General features: G+C 40.7%; 1 protein-coding gene and 1 long non-coding RNA gene across 2 annotated transcripts in view; both read right to left on the bottom strand.

The window, feature by feature from the left end:
* The window catches only part of LOC147020432 (serine/threonine-protein kinase RIO1-like), a 56,253-nt gene that overhangs the window by 35,680 nt on the left and 1,275 nt on the right, over positions 1 to 19,298 (bottom strand). The window lies entirely within an intron of this gene.
* On the bottom strand, positions 15,095 to 17,613 carry LOC147020433 (uncharacterized). The gene is made up of 2 exons (XR_015061832.1): positions 17,341 to 17,613; positions 15,095 to 17,245 (listed from the first exon to the last, which is right to left on the bottom strand). It is a non-coding gene; the product is annotated as an uncharacterized LOC147020433 (long non-coding RNA).

The following is a 19,298-nucleotide window of genomic DNA, read 5'->3' as shown; positions in this document are numbered from 1 at the left end:
TTACTTGAAGGATGGGAGAAATTGGAGGGACGAATAAGCTCCGAGAGTATGCACCAGTCGAACAGCCAAGAGCATTTTCAAAAATGGTGTGTAAATCTCCCGAAATAGTGCTAATGAGGGTACACAAGCTTCGAAATCATCACTGAGATAACAGCTATAGAATATCTGACAGGTATATTCCACAAGTAGAGGGAGTTCAGCAAATAACATCTCACAGGGTATATTATCAGAAGCAAAGCTGAATCTCCACAGACCAACAAACAGCGGGGTGAATTTGGTCCGTTGCGGTTAGGGAATAGGTGAGTCGTTAAACATTACAAGTTTCGCATACAGAAAAAACCAGATTCCTCCTTCACTGGGTAGGTGAGTTTTAAATTGATTTCCAATGCTTGAAAATGAGTGCGACAGCTCAGGAGAGCATATTGTTGCTTTCTCCTCTTCCTCTCATGTCCTCATGTCCTTCCGTTCTGAAAACTGCGGGTATCTTTATATTCCACATGTTTTTTTTATTGGTGGTGTTGTGACGTAACGGGCTTGTCAAAGCACAAGTAAATGTTATACTGGTCCATACAAATATACATATAAATTGAAGTACCGGCTCCTACCACCTGGTGGCACGAGAGAGAGCCATTTATTTTTGGTGAGACTCTTGAAAGGAAGCTCGTTTAGGTTTAAGACCTTTTTTTAAAACTTTTATGAGTTGCACTATTTATGTATGAACGGCAGCACTGGCTCCTACCACCCAGTGGTGAAAGAGAGCCACATATTTTTGATTCAAGTCTTGGAAGGCTGTTTTGGGTTATGTTTTTCAAATTTATGGGATGTATTTATATCATCTTTTATCCTTTAAAATGTTTTTTTTGAAGTTTTTATATATGAGATGTAAATGCCGTGGTGAATAAATGTGAAAAAATACATATCTGGATTGGAATTTGAACTCAGAAATCTTAGCTTGCAAAGTGTTGGCTCAACTCAAGGCTTGAGTTGGGGAATAGCTCATAACTCGAGCCATTGCTTCACAAGCAAGAATTTCATATTTCAAATCCCAGTCCAGAGATGTATTTCACCACATTTACATTTCAAAAATTAAACTCCAACAAGCTCGAATGAGCTAAGATCCTCGTCCTCTTAATGATGACGTCATAAAAACGAATATGACGTCATTGTGATGTATCAGGTTTGCGATAAATTATCTGTGCCAATGCCTGGCTTGATTCCCGCAAACAGAATTCAAACAGTCTGCCTAGTTTTGGAGATAATGGTATAGGCGATTTCCATTAGCGGCAATATTATGACGTCAACTTTTTTTTCTCGGAAGAATTTCCAAAATCGGAGATGGTTACTGCCTGCGCGTGGGCTTTCTGCATATACATGGCAAGTTTCACGAAGATCCGATGAAAACTCTGGGTTGTGAAACAAAAAATGTCAAAAAATAGGAATGACGTCATAAAAATTGATATGACGTCATAGTGATGTATCATATGCAGAGATGCCAACTTTTGGAAATCAGAATTAGGGAGGATTTGCAACCGACACCAAATAATGTGCGCTTAGCGCACATCTCGAGCGCGGAGCGCTCGACCCTTGCGGCGGGGTCCAGGGCCCGCCTTAGGGCCCTGGAAGCTCTGGGGTTCTAGACGCTCTCTCGTGCCCTCTGAGCCCTATTTTGGAGCATTTAACATGTTAAGAATTCCCACTTTTTGAACAAAAAAAGGGGAAAATTGTGCACTTTTTAATGTTACATGTATGTTAATATTAGTAAGTTAGGGGACAATCAAAGATTAACAAAAAGCACAAAATAAGCAATATTTTTCTTACCTTACTGGCTGGTACTACTGCTGCTTGCTTTTTCCATGGCAGCTTTGCTGAGTGACAGCTGTGTGGCTCTTTTAGCCCTTCTGATTATGTCTTTGCTGTATTCTCTCTGGTAGCAAGGGATGATATGAGCTAGTTTTTCAATTAAGAGAGCTTCCAGGGTTTTGACACTCAAATTGGGACGAAATTCAGTATGATTCTTCCGTACAAGACTGAGTGCCCGCTCACATGATGCGTTCGAATGAGGAATGACCAAGATTCCCTTCATCACTTTGCTCAAATTAGGATACTTCTTGGCACCAGTGCAGGGATCTGTGAGCTGTGAAATCCGATGCCACTGCTCATCCACTCTCACTGTCTCAGTAGCAATTGTAGCTATGGAGGCGTCTGCCTGGTAGTGAGCGAATTCACTCTCAAGACTGTCTATGTCACTATCACCGCCACTGAACAGACAGGGGAATTTCTTGATGAAAAACTCCACACAGTCAAACCCCACTTCTTGGTGCAGCTTAACATCCAGCACCTGAGCATGCTTGGCTAATTCATCATCTAGCGGCCAGGTTTTGAAGATGTAATTGCAGGCTTTCACATAATATGAGCGAACTGCACTGAAGAAACCTTGGATGTCTGACTCACTCAGAGTGAAGGTGGATTTCTTGAGACTCCTTTGTTCCCTTATATACAGTTTGGCATCGTTCCCAATCATGAGGTCCTCATCATTCTTCTGATGATTTCTGTCAGAGAAGGGTACATTTACCAGAGCAACCGATGACACCGATGGTTTCAAAAACCGTACGAAGATATCTTTCAGAAGACCATTCAATTCTCCGTGCAGGAGATGAATACAGGGTTCGTCTCTTTGGAGCAGAAGATTCCCCTTCTCAAAAAGCTTGTTAGCATATCGAAGGAAGAAACAATAGAGTTTTGTTTGTGGAGACAAGAACATCCTGTTGACACGTTTTTCTCTAGATTCCTGCACAGTGTTTGAGGAAGATGCGCTTTTAGTTGTAGAACTCGTAGTACACTTAGCCGCAGGGCGATCACACTTGCGTTTACTGCCAGCAGAAGAGGTCAGACTCGTAGTACCAGATCCAATTTTACGTTTGAGGAGAGAGCTTGAGGTAGGTGCAGCTAAGGAAGAAGACCTCTGATTCGAAGGTTTTGCTGAGCTTCTATCAAGTGATTTGGCAAAAGCAGAACTTAACTTGGGTCCTTTGCCTGTAGATGGGACTATCACAGTCTTTCTCGACTCTGAAGGGATCTGCTTTGTAGATGAACGTGATGAAGGGCCGGTGATGCTACCTGCTCTCAGCATTGGTTTTGGTGCTGTCCCTGCTGTCTTCTTCGCAGCAGATACTGCAGTGGTAGTGGTGAATGCTGCTCCACTAGTGCTTGATCCTGCAGTGCCAGTACTGGCAGTAGATACAGTGCCGTCCTTCTTGCTCGTTGTTAGAGTCTTGGCTACAGTTGGTTGCATTTTTCTTCGTACTTCCTCTTTGAAGAAGAGGCGAAGTGGCTCCCACTGTTCAATCAGCCTGTCTTGGCACTGACCAAGGGACAGCCACCTTGTTGCGACATGCTTCAGAATCTTGTGTGTCGGGGCATCACAGAGTTCTTGCAGTGCTTTCACTCCTTTGACGCGTTTACTACTTTTGTCCAAGTAGTAGTAAATATCGATGAGAAAGTCATCTAATTCAATGGGTAAGGCCTGAGCCGCCTTCTTGGCCGTATTGTGCATCATATGGCAAGGGCATCCCATGATGTAGCACTCTGGATTTTGTTTGTGGATATAAGCAGCGACTCCTTTGTGCTTGCCCACCATGACAGAGGCATTATCAGCACAAAAGGAAACACAATTTCCCCACGGAATTTTCCTGTCACTGAACTCATGATCAAGCAGTTTGAAAATGTTTTCTCCAGTGGAATCTTGTTTGCACGCAGGCAAACTTAGCAAACCTTGCTTCACAATCCCAGCACTGTTGTCATAGTACGAAATCAGGACAGGATATAGCTGGGCCTCACCACTGTCATTGCTACCGTCTGTAGCTAGTCAAGCAATATCGGCAATAGATGAAGCAGTAACATTTGACAACTCACCAATTATTGCTGAAGTTTTTGTTCTTGCACATCCATACTTTGAAGCAACTTTTGAATCTGGAAACATCTTTTGAAATAGAGGTCCAGCATGATCTGAGACTGATATGGGCAAGTTATGTTCCACAATAAATCCACTAAAGAGAAGTTCCGCTCGGGTAACATCCTCTTCCTCGCTTGTCCCTTGTTTGGTGAAATAATTCAGAAGTGTACCGGTACTCGTGCTCGAAGATCTCTCCTTTGCAATGTCTGTGTGCCGTTTGCTTCCAACGTGCTTCCGAATATCATCGCGACCTCCGTGCTCAACTGAAATATCAACGCTGCATACTGTACAATACGCATGATGAATTCCTCTTTCAGACTTTCGAATACACGGGTATTGGAGACTGTATTCGGTCTTGTACTTCTGAGACCATTTCTTGGTCTTCGTAAGCTTCTTTTCTGCCATTTCGTAATCAACATCGAGGGCTTGAAGCATCGGTAACTTCGAAGTCGATGTTCCACAGCTGCAGCGCGACTCGTAGAACTCTAGCGGCTGTTAAACACCGCACGGTGGTCGCGACCGCCGGGCTGGTACGGGGCCCAGCTGCATGCAGTGAGCGTATCGCATGCATATACACTGTGCATACATACCGCATGCACTGCATTGCACACATACCGCATGCACTAAATCTCAGTGCATGATCGCATAAGCGAGATCCAGACCCAATGTTTCGCTGCTCCTCATTTGAATTTGCAATTTTTTACGTACAATTTGGTAGCAGCGAACGTTATGGAGTTACCACATGCTATACGTAGCAGACGATGCTTTTCATTCAATTCTCATACTAGTACATTCTGATTAGTGAACAGTGCAAAAATATCAAAATTTCGGGAGGATAAGGATAGTGATCGTAAGGGCGGGAGTTTGGGTGAATTTTCGGAAGCCTCCCGATGAAATCGGGAGGGTTGGCATCTGTGCATATGTGCGTTAATTCATCTCTGCTAATGCCCTGTTCGATTCCCGCAAACAGAATTCAAAAAGCTTGCCTCGTTTCAGAGATAATTTTTTAGGCAATTACCATTAGCGGAGATATTTTGACGTCATAACTTTTTTTCTCGGACGAATTTTCAAAATCGGAGATCGTTACTGTCTGCGCAGGGTATTTTTACATATATACGCCAAGTTTCAGGAAGTTTCGAGGAAAACTGGAGGCTGTGAATCAAAAAAGTCCTCAAGAACAACAACATGATTAAGACAGAGAACCTCCATGAGGATCTAAAAATCAATAAAAAAGACAATAAACTATATGAACGAGCTTAATACCTGCCATATGGGTGATCATCTTATTTTCATGCAACGCATTCTGCTGACACAAACCTATATTTGGGTAGTGTGTCGGCAACTGGCAGCTGCCTTAATTTCTCCCAAAAATAAAATAAAAAACCCAGGTTGCATGCATGAGGCAAAAACATACCTTCTGATTATAATTCAAAACACTTCACTGCACTGGAAAACATGGGGACAGGAATACTGCACTGCAAATGGTGGGGACTTGTAATACCCTCCCCCACCTGGAGGTGTTGCGACATGATACACAGTGACACAGAATTTGTGTCCCACCTTACACAGTGACACAGAATTTGTGTCCCATCTTACAACCCCACCCCCCCCCTGTCAAGACCACCAGCAAACATAAAAATAAAACATCCTTATGCACTAATTGAGGGTCATGCTGATCCTATGGAGCAAGTCTGGATGTAATTGGCCCAGAACTGTGACAGGAGTTGTGCGGTGAACAAACACCGATCCATGAATTATAATAAAGATACAACAACCCATGAAATTTGAAAAATATGGTCTTAAAACCAGAACAGAACTCCAAGACCTGAAACAAAAATACTTGGCTCTCTATCAACTTGGAAGAAACGGTAGGCTGTTTCTGGGAAGAAACAGCCGACAGTTTCTTGGAAGAAAATAAAAGACAGCATTGAGAGAAGGGGGTGACATTTAAGGAGGAAATCAATGTGGTGGATACTGCATGGCTGGAGATTAGAGATTGTAAAAACAGGTGGTAGGAGCTGGTACTACAGTTCATAAATAAATTGTGCTACTTCATTGAAAATAAATAAATAAATAAAGACTTCTTGGTCGGTACTTCTGGTTGAGGGTTCGCACGAGGTTTTTTTTTATAAGCTCCTACGCCAGACCACGATAAGTGCTTTTTGTTGTTGCTTTGTGTATTTTGTTCGGGTGAGGGTGAAGGAAGTGCAGCACTGATGAGGGTGCAGTGAGTTGCAGGCAGCGGTGAGGGTGTTATGAGTGCAGGTAACGGTGAGGGTGGTGCAGCGAGCATTGGCAGTGGTGCGGGTGCAGCAAGTGCAGCACTGATGAGGGTGCAGTGAGTGCAGGTAGCAGTGAGTGTGCAGCGAGTGCAGGCAGTGTTGAGGGTGCAGTGAGTGCCGGTGGTGGTGAGGGTGCAGCGAGTGCAGGCAGCAGTGAGGGTGCAGTGTGTGCAGGTAGCAGTGAGGGTGCAGCGAGTGCAGGCAGCAGTGAGTGTGCAGCGAGCGAAGGCAGAAGTGAGGGTGCAACTAGTGCAGGCAGCAGTGAGGGTGCAGTGAGTGCAGGCAGCAGTGAGGGTGCCGCGAGTGTCGGAAGTGGTGAGGGTACAGTGGGTGAATGCAGTGGTGAGGGTGCAGCGAGTGCAGGCAGCAGTGAGGTTGCAGCGAGTGCAGGCAGACATGAGTGTGCAGTTAGTGCAGGCAGCAGTGAGGTTGCAGTGAGTGCAGGCAGACATGAGGGTGCAGTTAGTGCAGGCAGCAGTGAGGGTGCAGTGAGTGCAGGCAGCAGTGAGGGTGCAGCGAGCGCAGGCAGTGGTGAGGATACAGTGGGTGAATGCAGTGGTGAGGGTACAGCTAGTGCAACACTGATGAGGGTGTAGCGAGTGCTGGCCGTGTTGAGTGTGCAGCGAGTGCAGGTAGTGGTGAGGGTACATTGGGTGAATGCAATGGTGACGTTGAAGCAAGTGCAGCACTGATGAGGGTGCAGCGAGTGCAGGCAGTGTTGAGGGTGCTGCAAGTGCAGGCAGTAGTGAGGGTGCTGCAACTGCAGCAGCAATGAGGGTGCAGTGAGTGCAGGTAGCAGTGAGGATGGTGCAGCAAGTGCAGGCAGTGATGAGGGTACAGTGGGTGAATGCATTGGTGAGGATTCAACAAGTGCAGGACTGATGAGGGCGCAGCGAGTGCTGGCAGTGTTGAGGGTGCAGCGAGTGCTGGCAGTGTTGAGGGTGCAGTGAGTGTCGGCAGTGTTGAGGGTGCAGCGAGTGCTGGCAGTGTTGAGGGTGCAGCGAGTGCTGGCAGTGTTGAGGGTGCAGCGAGTGCTGGCAGTGTTGAGTAGGTATAGCAAGGAGTACTTTATAGTTGAAGTTGGCAAGACAGTTTAATGAGGAGAGTACTGGAGGACAGGATTTGGAGGCTTCAAGGTGTATCAGTGTGATTGGAAGGAGTAAATCGGAGGAGGTGTAGCGATCTGGGTAAAAGACAGCATTGAGAGAAAGGGGTGACATTTAAGGAGGAAACTAATGTGGTGGATACTGTATGGCTCGAGATTAGAGATTGTAAAAACAGTAAGATACTGGTGGGATGCTTTTATAGGGCTCCTGTTGTGAAGGAAGAGGAGGAAGGAGGATTACATGACGAAGTGAAAAGGGCATGAGGTGAGGGAAGAGTATTGATTATGGGGGATTTTAACTTGCCAAGGCAGAGCGGATGAGGATTTCCGAGATTTAGTGTAAGATTGCTTTTTAACCCAGTTTGTAGATAAGTCCATGAGGGGGGTTGCAGTGTTAGACTTTGTTTTAAGTAACGATCCCAATATGGTGGAGGAGATGGTGGTAGGGGAGCATTTAGTAGCAAGTAACCACAGCATTGTGTGTGCAAAGATTCTGTTAAGAGTTAGACTTCAGGATAGTAGAGTAAGGCCATTAGCATTTTGGAAGGAAAACCTTCAGGGAATGAGGAAGGAAGCTGGGTGATGTTGTTTGGGAGCCGCTAACAAGAGGACAACCAGTGAAATGGGAAACCTTCATAGTAACAGCCGATGATAGTAAAAAAGTTGCTTCAGGGGCCCCTCCGGGATTGGGGGCCCTAAAGCTTTAGCTTCATTAGTTTCATACTAGATACGCCACTGGCTGCAAAAGAAGGAAATTACTCATTGTCATTTTCATCAATTTATTCTTTTCAGTTTTACCGTTTTTTACACAGACTTCAGGCTATTTTACCAGTTTGAAATTGTTTGCAATTTTAAAAAATCAATATTTTTGAAAACGTTCTGGGGGCAAGGAGGTGCCCCTGGGGGACCCCACAAGGACACATGGGTGGGAAAATGGGTAGGGGTGCCCGTTCCTCTATTTTAGCTTAGATGAAACATTGATCACAATTTTCAGCAACATAGACCAGTTTTAGGCATTTTATCTGTTTTTTCACTAGTTGTTATTTGTTGACCTTTGAACTTTGAGTTAAGGTCAGCCCTAAAATGATTTGATTTTCTGTTTTGATAAAGATTAGACACTTGAAAGTAGAAACGAGCCATAAATACAGAGTATTTTAGCTTTCAGAATCAGTTTTATAGTAAAAACTCATAATTGGCAAAATTTGACCCCGGTTGACATTTGACCCGCAATATCTCGGAAAAGCCCCTGAACCTGGCTGATCACCTTCAATATTCGTAATCTACACAAAAAACTGGTCTAGAAAAGTTGGATGAAAATTTATCCCTCTTCCGGTGGTGATTCCCCCTTCCTACCACCCGACTACGTGCCTTGCTAGCTGGGGAAATAGACCCCGGCTACAGATTGGATTTGTCAGAGACTGAGGTCTGCCAGTCCATAGCCCGTTTGGGTTATATATCCAAATCGAGCGGATCGTTCCTAGGCGCGGCACGAATAAATTCAAGGTGGCAAATCTCGTATAACTCAGCCAGATTTATTGGGGACACATCGGGGAACACAACACAAGCAAAACATTCACGACAATGTTTTAATCAATCTATAACCCGCCTTTAACTAGGGAGCTGCGGATTACGGGTTTCGAAGGGAACCCTAGTGAGATAAACCATAGACAACATGCAGATAAGACAAACAGACAAGACACACAGTACTTGGTGATGCCTCATGGATGAGAGGAAAATGTCAAAGGCAAGAATGCAGCTCGTGACAAGCTGATGTCAACGGATTTGAGCACCCAGCTCGAACACGCCGTGTGGCAAAATAGCGGTGTCGTCCTTTTGTTGCACCACCCACTCACGCAGCCTCAGTGCGTTCAGCCACCGTAGGGTCGACGGCACAAGAGTGAAAGATCCGCGGTGTGCTCCAGCTGGCTTTTCACATGGTCCAGCATACAAATCCAGGCCTGGCCTGTTCAGCAGACTAGGCCAATTCTGGGTGTTGGCCTCTGCAGGTGGATCAATGAGATTACAAGACGTGTCGATCACCTCCTCATTAAGTCGATCGCCGACTCCCACGAGTCGTTTCTCCTGCCTCTTTCACGAAGCAGATCGCAGACAGACACAGCCGTCCCTTACACAGCAGATCGCGACTCCCACTAGTCGTTTCTCATCCAGCCAAGGGCAGACAGACCTCATGCCGTCCCCTCCTTGCCTTTCTTGGGGAGCGCACCTCACGAAGCCGATTCCAGACTCTCACTAGCAGTTTCTCATCCAGCCGATCGCAGACTGACCTCATGCAGTCCGTTCCTTGCCTTTCTTGGGGCTCGTTCTTCAGAACCCTCCCCTGGGGACCCATGATTGGTCCATCGCTCGAGATTGCAGCTGCCTCCACCAATCGGCTGCCGACACTCTCAGAGCGCTGGGCGGGGCTAGTTCGAAGAAGGAAAGGAAGAAGAAAACCACCTCTCAGCACACCACCACTGGATGAACAATGAACAGCCGGCTACACCAAGATTTATGGGATTTTAACTTTGGTTTATCTCCCTGTGTCAGGAAAAACCATACACAGAGTAAATTTTAGGATAACCGACCAAGATAATCGTGTGATTTCTTTTAATGGAGAAGTTATATCTATCAGAATTCACCTACGTGAAGTTTTCCAATAAATAAATACGATGGTTATTGTGAGGAAACACGAGTTGGGAAAATATAAAATAATTACAGGGGATGGGATGTTCCTTTCCCCATACTACAAGGGTGAAGGTATGTATCTTGGTAGAGGATACTATAAACCTAAGAGACAAAGGGATGTTGGGCATCAATTTAGAGGAGATGGGATAATTGATACTCTCATGGGTATTGGTTCAACTATTCTTAAACATAAAGATCTAATTGGTTCAACTGCTTCTGCTGTGGGAAATGTAGCAGGTGCTGTAAAGAGTATAAAAGATGCCCAGAAGGAATCTCATAAATTACAAGCAATAAAAGAAATTAAGAAAGGCAAAACTCAGTTGTCCCCCCAAGAACGACAGAAAATAATTCAAATACTTGGATCAGGGTTTCAAAAGTTTTAACATCTTTTTTTCCTAAATAAATACAAGTATGGAAGCAATTGATAGTATCTATGATTTGGATGATACTATTATTATCTCAAACTCCACTAAAAAAGAAGATTACTTCAAGGTAAATGCAATAACTGGAACAGACTGGAATACGAATGGTACAAAAAGTTTTGAAATAAATAATCAACAAACCTATTTGAATCTCTCCGAAAGTTTCTTGTTGTGTAAATTTAAATTCACTAAGGCTGGGAATAACACAAACGCTACACTTGTAAATGATTTCTTCTGGAAAATGTTTGATAGTGTGCGTTTGTATATTGGAACACAAGAAGTTGAAGCGGTTGATTATGTCTCTGCTGTATCTGAAATGATAAAATTTACACTATATACATTCAGTGATAGAATGGGAAAGGGGTCTGTCGAAGGTTTTATTCCTGATATGTCAACGGGAACAAACACAGACCCTGGGTATACTCAAAGGAAAGGAATGTATAATGATGATACAAAAGCAGAAAATAGTTTTACTGTGGCAGTTCCTCTTAAAGGTATATTTGGATTTTGTGATCATGATAAAGTTCTGTATGGCCTTAAAATTAGATTTCAACTACAAAGGAATGATAATGAAAATCGATTGCTTTTTGGTGTTGGTAGTGCTTTTGGTGATCAGAATAAATTTGTAATTGAGGAAATGAGTTGGTATATCAGTGAATATACTCCTAATCTTAAAACAGAAGAGATGTTGAATCGAAGACTTAACTCAAAGAAACCACTCAGTGTATCATACCTCAAAAGAAGATGTCAACACGTTAAACTCAATCAAACAACTTACACGTGGAATTTGGGTGTTCTGGAAGGAAAGCCACGATATCTGTGGATCATTTTTAAAAAGCCAGATGGTGATACTGCGACTGATAAGAATAATGCATTGAGTGATAATGCTAAGGTGAAACAACTTCGCGTTTCTCTAGATGGAACATTTTACCCACGAGATAGATTGGAAATTAATTGGGAAAAAATGATTTTGCTGAAGCATACAAGTCTTACCAAAAGGTGTGTGAAAGTAATGGAAATAAAGAACCTATTTTGGATATGACAGCATTTAAAAGTTTGTATACAATCTATGCGTTTGACCTGAGCGCTCAAAAGGAAACTATAAAGTCTAATCGAGTGGATACTTCCCCATACATTGAAAGAGGAGAGAGTGAAGAAGTTGATACATATTGTTTGCTTTTGGAAGAAACAGAATTGCAGATTAATACAGATAATGGTGTGATGATTAGTCTCACATAATTTTTTGTTAAATAAATGAGTGGCAAAGTACCAACTGGGGTATATGTTAATCAAATCAATCTTCATAAACTATCATCTTGTGTTCAAAATCAAAAGCCTTGTACGATTAACGTTAATACAATTCAGAGAAAAGGAGCAGTAAGAATTGATGTTTTTCTCACAAGAGAACAGGTTAAAATCTTGAATGACACTGGCTCACTTAAAATTAAAATGACAAAACCAATGTTGAAAAAATATTCAATAAGAGAGACGAGTGGAGGATTTCTCCCATTTCTAATTCCTTTATTTGCTGGTTTAAGTGCGGTTGGAGCATTGACGGGTGGTATTTCAACAGCGGTGAAAACTGCCAACGAAAGGAAGGCTCAACTCCAGGCTCAAAAGAATTGGAAAGACATAACAAAGAGTTGGAGAAACAAATTAGTGGAAGTGGTGTAATTGTAGATTTTGCTGAAAAACTTGAAGGTCTGCCTGATAAAGCGAGATTGTTAGTTGGAGATATGCTTTCTTCTATAGCACAAGCAGGTGTAAAATTAACGAAAAGAGGTAATGGATTATATCTTTCTAATAAATAAATGAGCATTGATGAGTGGTTGAAAGAATTTGGAAAGAATACAACATCAAATTTACAACTTGTCAAATATTGTAAGAAATTAAAAATTCATAATGTGGTTATTTGTATGAGAGATGAATTAACAAATGTGCCGAAACATACAAAGAATATTATTATGAACTTAGAAGATAATAATGGGAACGGTTCTCATTGGGTTTGTATTTTTAATAGTCAAGACAAATATTATTTTGATAGTTTTGGTCTTCCACCACCTGTTGAAGTCATAAAATTCTTACAGAATGGTGTTTATCAAACATTTCAAGTCCAAGAATTAAATTCCAAGTGTTGTGGCCAATTTTGCCTATATGTGTTATTTCAACTCAACAAAAATAAAAAATTTTATGATATTATTTTTAATCTAATATAAATGACTTATGTTGGTAAAGATGGTTCTATCTTTGGTGTATCTCAAGAACTGGATATTGATTTATCAAATTATTACACAAAGGCACAGGCTGAACGACAAAAATATAATATAACCAAAAATATTAACATGAAAAATGCTTATAAATTAAAAAATTATCCAAGCCCGACTGACGCGAATGACTTGGTGAGATTAAGCGATTTATCACAATATATATCCTTAAATAAAACAGCCGTGTATTCCAAAGATACAGAAGTGTTGATATTATCTCCAGGTCATACAGAATTCACAGTTCAAATTAAAATAATTTTTTATAAAGAAGGGCGTATCGTTTGTATGAGAATAGAACAATGGGGGTATGATATGAATGATTTAGGGTATAATTGGTCATTTAAAATTAACCTCGAAGACCTGGAACAATTAAATCAGTCTCGTAAGGAAGAATATTATCCACTTGGTATCGAGAATGAGTTTTGTGGGGCCACGATTAGTAAACAACAAATAAAAGAATTTAATAAGGGTAAATATAATAATGGTTTTGCCCTTGTTTATCTCATGAAAACAGAAAAAACAGGATTATATATAATAAGTAAGGAAATACAAAATGATTTAACTATGGGAAGATGGGGAGGTGTTTCGTGCCATAATATTATTCTAACATATATTTCTAATACATAAATGACAGCAAGAAGGCTTCAAGAAAATTATCATTTCTGTGTCCAAGCATACCTTCAAGAAAAGGGTATTCGGTATTTTAATAAATATGTTCTACAACATAAGAATGAGTTATTTTCAATAAAAGATTGGCATTATGCTGATGTTGATAAACCGACAACTTTAGATTTAATTAGAATGTTAAATAATGAAAAAATTATAAAGTTAAGAAAAGGTAAGGCTCTTTTAGAAATTCAAAAGAAATTTTATTGGTTTCCTGTTGTAAAAAAAATTATTTTGGATACAGGAATAACAAGAAATCCTGATGAATATATGTATAATATTCTATGGGGTGTAAGCGATTCAAGGATAGTAAGGGATGAGGAAGGAGTTGAAGAAGAGAGGGAAGAGGAGGAAAAGGAGAAGAGAGAGAAGGAGGAGAGGGAGAAGAAAGAGAAGGAGGAAAGAGAGAAGAGAGAGAGGGAGGAGAGGGAGGAAAGAGAGTGGATGAATAAATATCAAAATATGGAAACCAGTGAGATTCAAAAAAGAATAGGGGTATTACAGAAAATAACTCAACCCACCGAGGAGGAAAACAAAGAATTGATAAGTCTATTTACAATACTTTCGACAAGACTATTGACATCGAGAAGACATGTATTTTAATTCAAGTTTTTCATTTTTTTTTCTTAAATAAATGGGGGAGAGAGTGAAGGCATTTCTAAGGATTCTTTATGTTTTAAAAATTAAGATTCAAATGTGCATGTTGGAAACTAAAAAGGTTTTTGCACTCTGCAGGAATTTTTCTCATAAATAAATGAGTTATTGTCTCAAATGTAAAAAGAAAACTAATACTAAAAATATTTCATATATTAAAAGTAAAAATAACAGGGTTATACAAAAAGGTATATGTTCGGTGTGTGGTTCAAAAAAAAATCAATTTATCTCCCAACACAAGCTAGGAGGAGATATACAAAAGTTTTTATCAGGAAGTAAATTTACAACTACTGGAATACCAGGGGAATTACATCTTCCAGGGTATTCTTTCTGTGGTCCAGGCACAAACTTGGATAAAAGATTAGATGAGGCAGACAATCCTAAATCCTGGAGTGAACCCATTAATAGAGTTGATGAAGTGTGCATGAGACACGATATTCATTATGGGAATACCACAACGTTGGAAGAAAAGCATGAAGCCAATAGAGAAATGTTGTATAATTTGTCTCTGATACAAAATCCAACCTTGAGAGAAAAAGTTGATCGGTTCATTGTGAAGAAGATGATCAGTGCTAAATTGAAACTTGGACTTGGAAATTCAAAAAACTTGTAAGCTCTAATGATGTCATTAAGACTGAAGAGCAATTAGCTGATGAATTACATAAACCAATATTCACAAAGTTTCAGAGAAGGAAAGTTTATTCCAAGGAAGTAGATTATATCTGGTCTGCTGATTTGATTGAACTCAATAATGATAAGGGGTACAAGTATGCTTTAACCGTTATTGATTTGAGGAGTAGATATGCGTGGGTTGTACCATTAAAAAACAAAACAGGTAATACTCTTATGTTAGCCTTCCAAAAGATATTTAATAAAAGTAAGAGAAAACCTAAAAAATTGTGGACTGATGAGGGTAGGGAGTTTTATAACAAGACATTTATGAATTTTCTAAAAAATAACAGTATTACATTATACAGTACCTTTAATGAAGGGAAGGCAGTTGTTGTTGAACGTTTTAATCGTACCTTAAAAGAGAGACTATATAAAAAATTCACACAACTCGGTTCACAACAATGGTCATCTTTTATTCAGGATATTGTGGATAAGTATAATGACACAATTCACACGTCAACAAATATGAAGCCATCAGAAACATTTACAAAATTAAAATATGAAAAAGAGATTAATGTCAGAAAACCTAAGTTCAAAGTTGGTGATATCGTAAGAATATATAGGTGGAAATCTCATTTTGAAAAGGGTTTTACTAAACGATGGACGAAAGAACTTTTTAAAATTGTTGATGTAATAGATACAGTTCCTTGGACTTATAAGATATATGATTTGGAAGGGGAAGAGATTTTAGGTTCATTTTATTCACAGGAATTACAAAAGACAAAACTAAGCAGATAATACCCGTGGGAGCAATGGGTTGTCCCTTCACTCCCTCCTACTATACACCTTTGTGGACACTAGAGGGCCAAGTCCGAGGTGTATAACAGTATATAATGTGTGTCAAGGGGTGGACGTTCTTAGATCTGTGAACCCCAAATGCAGAATCCTCAACTGAATAGTCGAGGCTTAACTTTTGTTTGTTGGTGTGTGTGTGTGTGTGTGTGTGTGTGTGTGTGTGTGTGTGTGTGTGTGTGTGTGTGTGTGTGTGTGTGTGTGTGTGTGTGTGCAATGGGAGCAATGGGTTGGCGCTTCACTCCCTCCTACTATACACCGTTGTGGACACTCGAGGGCCAAGTCCGAGGTGTATAACAGTATATAATGTGTGTGCAATGGGAGCAATGGGTTGGCGCTTCACTCCCTCCTACTATACACCATTGTGGACACTCGAGGGCCAAGTCCGAGGTGTATAACAGTATATAATGTGTGTCAAGGGGTGGACGTTCTTAGATCTGTGAACCCCAAACACAGAATCCTCAACTGAAGTCAAGGCTTAACTTTGTTTGTTGGTGTGTGTGTGTGTGTGTGTGTGTGTGTGTGTGTGTGTGTGTGTGTGTGTGTGTGTGTGTGTGTGTGTGTGTGTGTGTCCCAACCCTCACATTCAAAATCTCAACCCCAACCCTCACATTCAAAATCTCAACCCCAACTCAATCCTCGCCCAACACAATGTCTTTTTCAAAATGAGATTTCCACCTATATATATATTTTTTACGTTTTTTTCTTCTTCCAATTCTGTCTTTTAAGGCTTTCAGGTTTGATGACGTAGAAAGGGGGAGTAAGCCTGCACTTTCTTCCCAGAACGAACAATGTATATTTTTTGTTTTTTTCTCTTCTTCCAATTCTGTCTTTTAAGGCTTTCAGGTTTGATGACGTAAAAGGGGAGTAAGCCTGCACTTTCTTCCCAGAACTTTCTTGATCTTACTCCCATCAAGCACCATCCGACAAAGAACTACATCGATAGGTTTAGATCCCAAAGAGTGATAGCAACTCCAAAAGTCTCCAAAATATAAATAAATAAAATAATAATAATAATAAATAAATAAATAAATAAATAAAAGCCCCCAAAAAAGTTTCAAGTGTCCAACATAAACCCAACTTTCCAAGTCTTCAAGGTATAACCACATTCCCGTTGAGTTTCCAAGATATGTATCACATTGTGAGTTATCAATCCAGAACCCACATTTCAAGTATTCAAAGTAAAACCAACTTACAAAGTCTCTTAAGGATAACTCATTTACTGATTTTTTCAAAATTTGTGAGTCTCCAAGGTAGGACCCATATTTAGAACCATCTTGGCAGAACCCTTTTCCTGAGTCTCCAAGGTAGTTATTTAAACCATCAAGGCAGAACTCATTTACTGATTTTTTCAAAATTTGTGAGTCTCCAAGGTAGGCCCCATATTTAGAACCATCTTGGCAGAACCCTTTTCCTGAGTCTCCAAGGTAGTTATTTAAACCATCAAGGCAGAACTCATTTACTGATTTTTTCAAAATTTGTGAGTCTCCAAGGTAAAACTTGTATTCTGGCTCATCAAGGTATAACTTGTTCAGTGGGTATTGTCTTGATAACTCACAATGAGTACTATTGCTGTAAAACTCTTTTTCAGGGTTTTGCTGGTCTCCAAGGGATAACTCTTTGGTTGGGTCATCAAGGACGAACTCGTTCTGTAGGTCTTGGTCGCTCATAAGGTCTTCAACCAAGCCAACAATTTCCCCCCAAGTTGTAGCAAAAGCAGTATTTTCATTTCGTATTTCAGACACAATTTCCTGTGAGAGAAAATAATAATGTATTAATTAAGTTATTTAATTATTAAACGAGTCGATGTTTAAAAGGAACTAAAAATAGGAAAATAAAATCTTACCTCAATGGATAAGAGGTTTGAATCCAGTTCATCAACTTGAAGGTTTAGTTCCATACAAGTCAGAGAGTTCCAAGGGACCCCAAAGTCATCCCACTCAAGGTCTTGCTCGTTCTGTCGGTCTTGGTCGCTCATAAGGTCTTCAACCAAGCCAACAATTTCACCCCAAGTTGTGGCAAAATCGGTATTTTCATGTTGCATTTCAGATACAATTTCCTGTGAGAGAAAATAATAATGTATTAATTAAGTTATTTAATTATTAAACGAGTCGATGTTTAAAAGGAACTAAAAAATAGGAAAATAAAAATCTTGCCTCAATGGATAAGAGGTTTGAATCCAGTTCATCAACTTGAAGGTTTAGTTCCATACAAGTCTGAGAGTTCCAGGCAAGCACACAGCACACCATTGCCAGCAAAAACAAATGTTTAAAATGGAGCCTGGGCATGAGGCTTTTATAGGGAGACTGTTGGGTGTGGTTTCCTGTGGAAATTCCCTGGTGGAATTTCATAACATGCTGGAAACCATTTCATAACATGGAAACCATAGAAACTGAAACATGCTGAAATTTTCTAGTGATTTCTTTGTGAGTCAGAGATGAACTGGAAATGATGTAAGAGTAGGTGGGCGGGGCTTAGGAAAAGTGGGCGTGGCTTATAAAAAATACCTCATGAAAAGTGGGCGGGGCTTAGCAAAAGCGGGCGGGGCTTAGGCAAAGTGGGCGTGACCTATAAAAAACCTCATGAAAAGTGGGCGGGGCTTAGCAAAGTGGGCAGGGCTTAGGAAAAGTGGGCGGGGCTTAACAAAAATAACCTGTGGCTCAGGAGGTGGTCAGATGAGATCATTAAGAGAAGTTTATCATTTCGTAATGGCACAAAAGGGGTATCTTAAAAAATATAAAGATTCAAATGTTTTGTTTTTCAATATTTTAGATGGGGATTATTGTGCAAAGAAAATTAAACTATTGAAGGAATTTGAGAATGAACAAATGTTTATAGGTTCAATGAGTGAGCTAAACAATATGCATTGGTTATTTGATAAAGAGTGCCCCGAGGCTTAGACGTTTCAGATATTTCTTTAGAATCACCTTTAACAAATCTTTATCTTGTTGTATGGGTTATTTGATAAAGAGTGTCCCGGGGCTTAGACGTTTCAGATATTTCTTTAGAATCACCTTTAACAAATCTTTATCTTGTTGTATGGGTTATTTGAATAGAGAGTGCCCCGAGGCTTCGACGTTTCAGATATTTCTTTAGAATCACCTTTAACAAATCTTTATCTTGTTGTATGGGCTATTTGAATAGAGAGCCCCTAGGTTAAAAGAGGAAATTAAAAAATGACCGTTTTTACAGCCATTTTTCCCTGCTGTGCAGGGGTTTGGCTTTTTCTTGAGGCAATGTTTTATGGCCGGATGCCCTTCCTGACGCCAACCCTGGTCGCCTATTACGACACACAGGGATATGGTACACCTATTCTAACCGGGGCATACACCGGGATCAGTACACTGGCACTCATTTCGCCGACCTCGGAAGGATGGCAGGCTGAGTCAACCCCCTGGTGTTAATTCAGCAGCCAACGGGGCTTGAACTCAGGACCCTGGGATCCCAAGCCGCCACCCTAACCACTAAGCCAACACCAGGCTCCAGGTTAAAAGGGGAGACAAATAAATATACCTTGGGCTAAAAAGGGGATTTATTTTTTTAGGGGAAAAAAAAGAAAAATTTCATGGCTGAAAATCCCCCATTCATTTACATGGGGAAAAGTGAGCCAGAACCAGTATTCTTTCCCTACTCATATACAGTATACTGTACTGTGTCATGTTGATGCCCAATAATGAACTCATTGTACAAATGTGTCGTTCGATGACCGAAAAGAATAAATTAAATGAATCGGGAACGATTTTCTCAAGATTCAGAATAAGATTCACCTTGTTTGCACACACTAAGGAACATTCGTCCACCGAT

The sequence above is a fragment of the Eptatretus burgeri genome, chromosome 9 (genome assembly GCF_056783735.1).
Source record: "Eptatretus burgeri isolate ZD-2024b chromosome 9, Ebu_testis_v1, whole genome shotgun sequence".
Classification (NCBI taxonomy): Eukaryota; Metazoa; Chordata; class Myxini; order Myxiniformes; family Myxinidae; genus Eptatretus; species Eptatretus burgeri.
The sequence above is the reverse complement of the archived record's forward strand: the minus strand, read 5'-3'. Positions and strand labels throughout refer to the sequence as shown.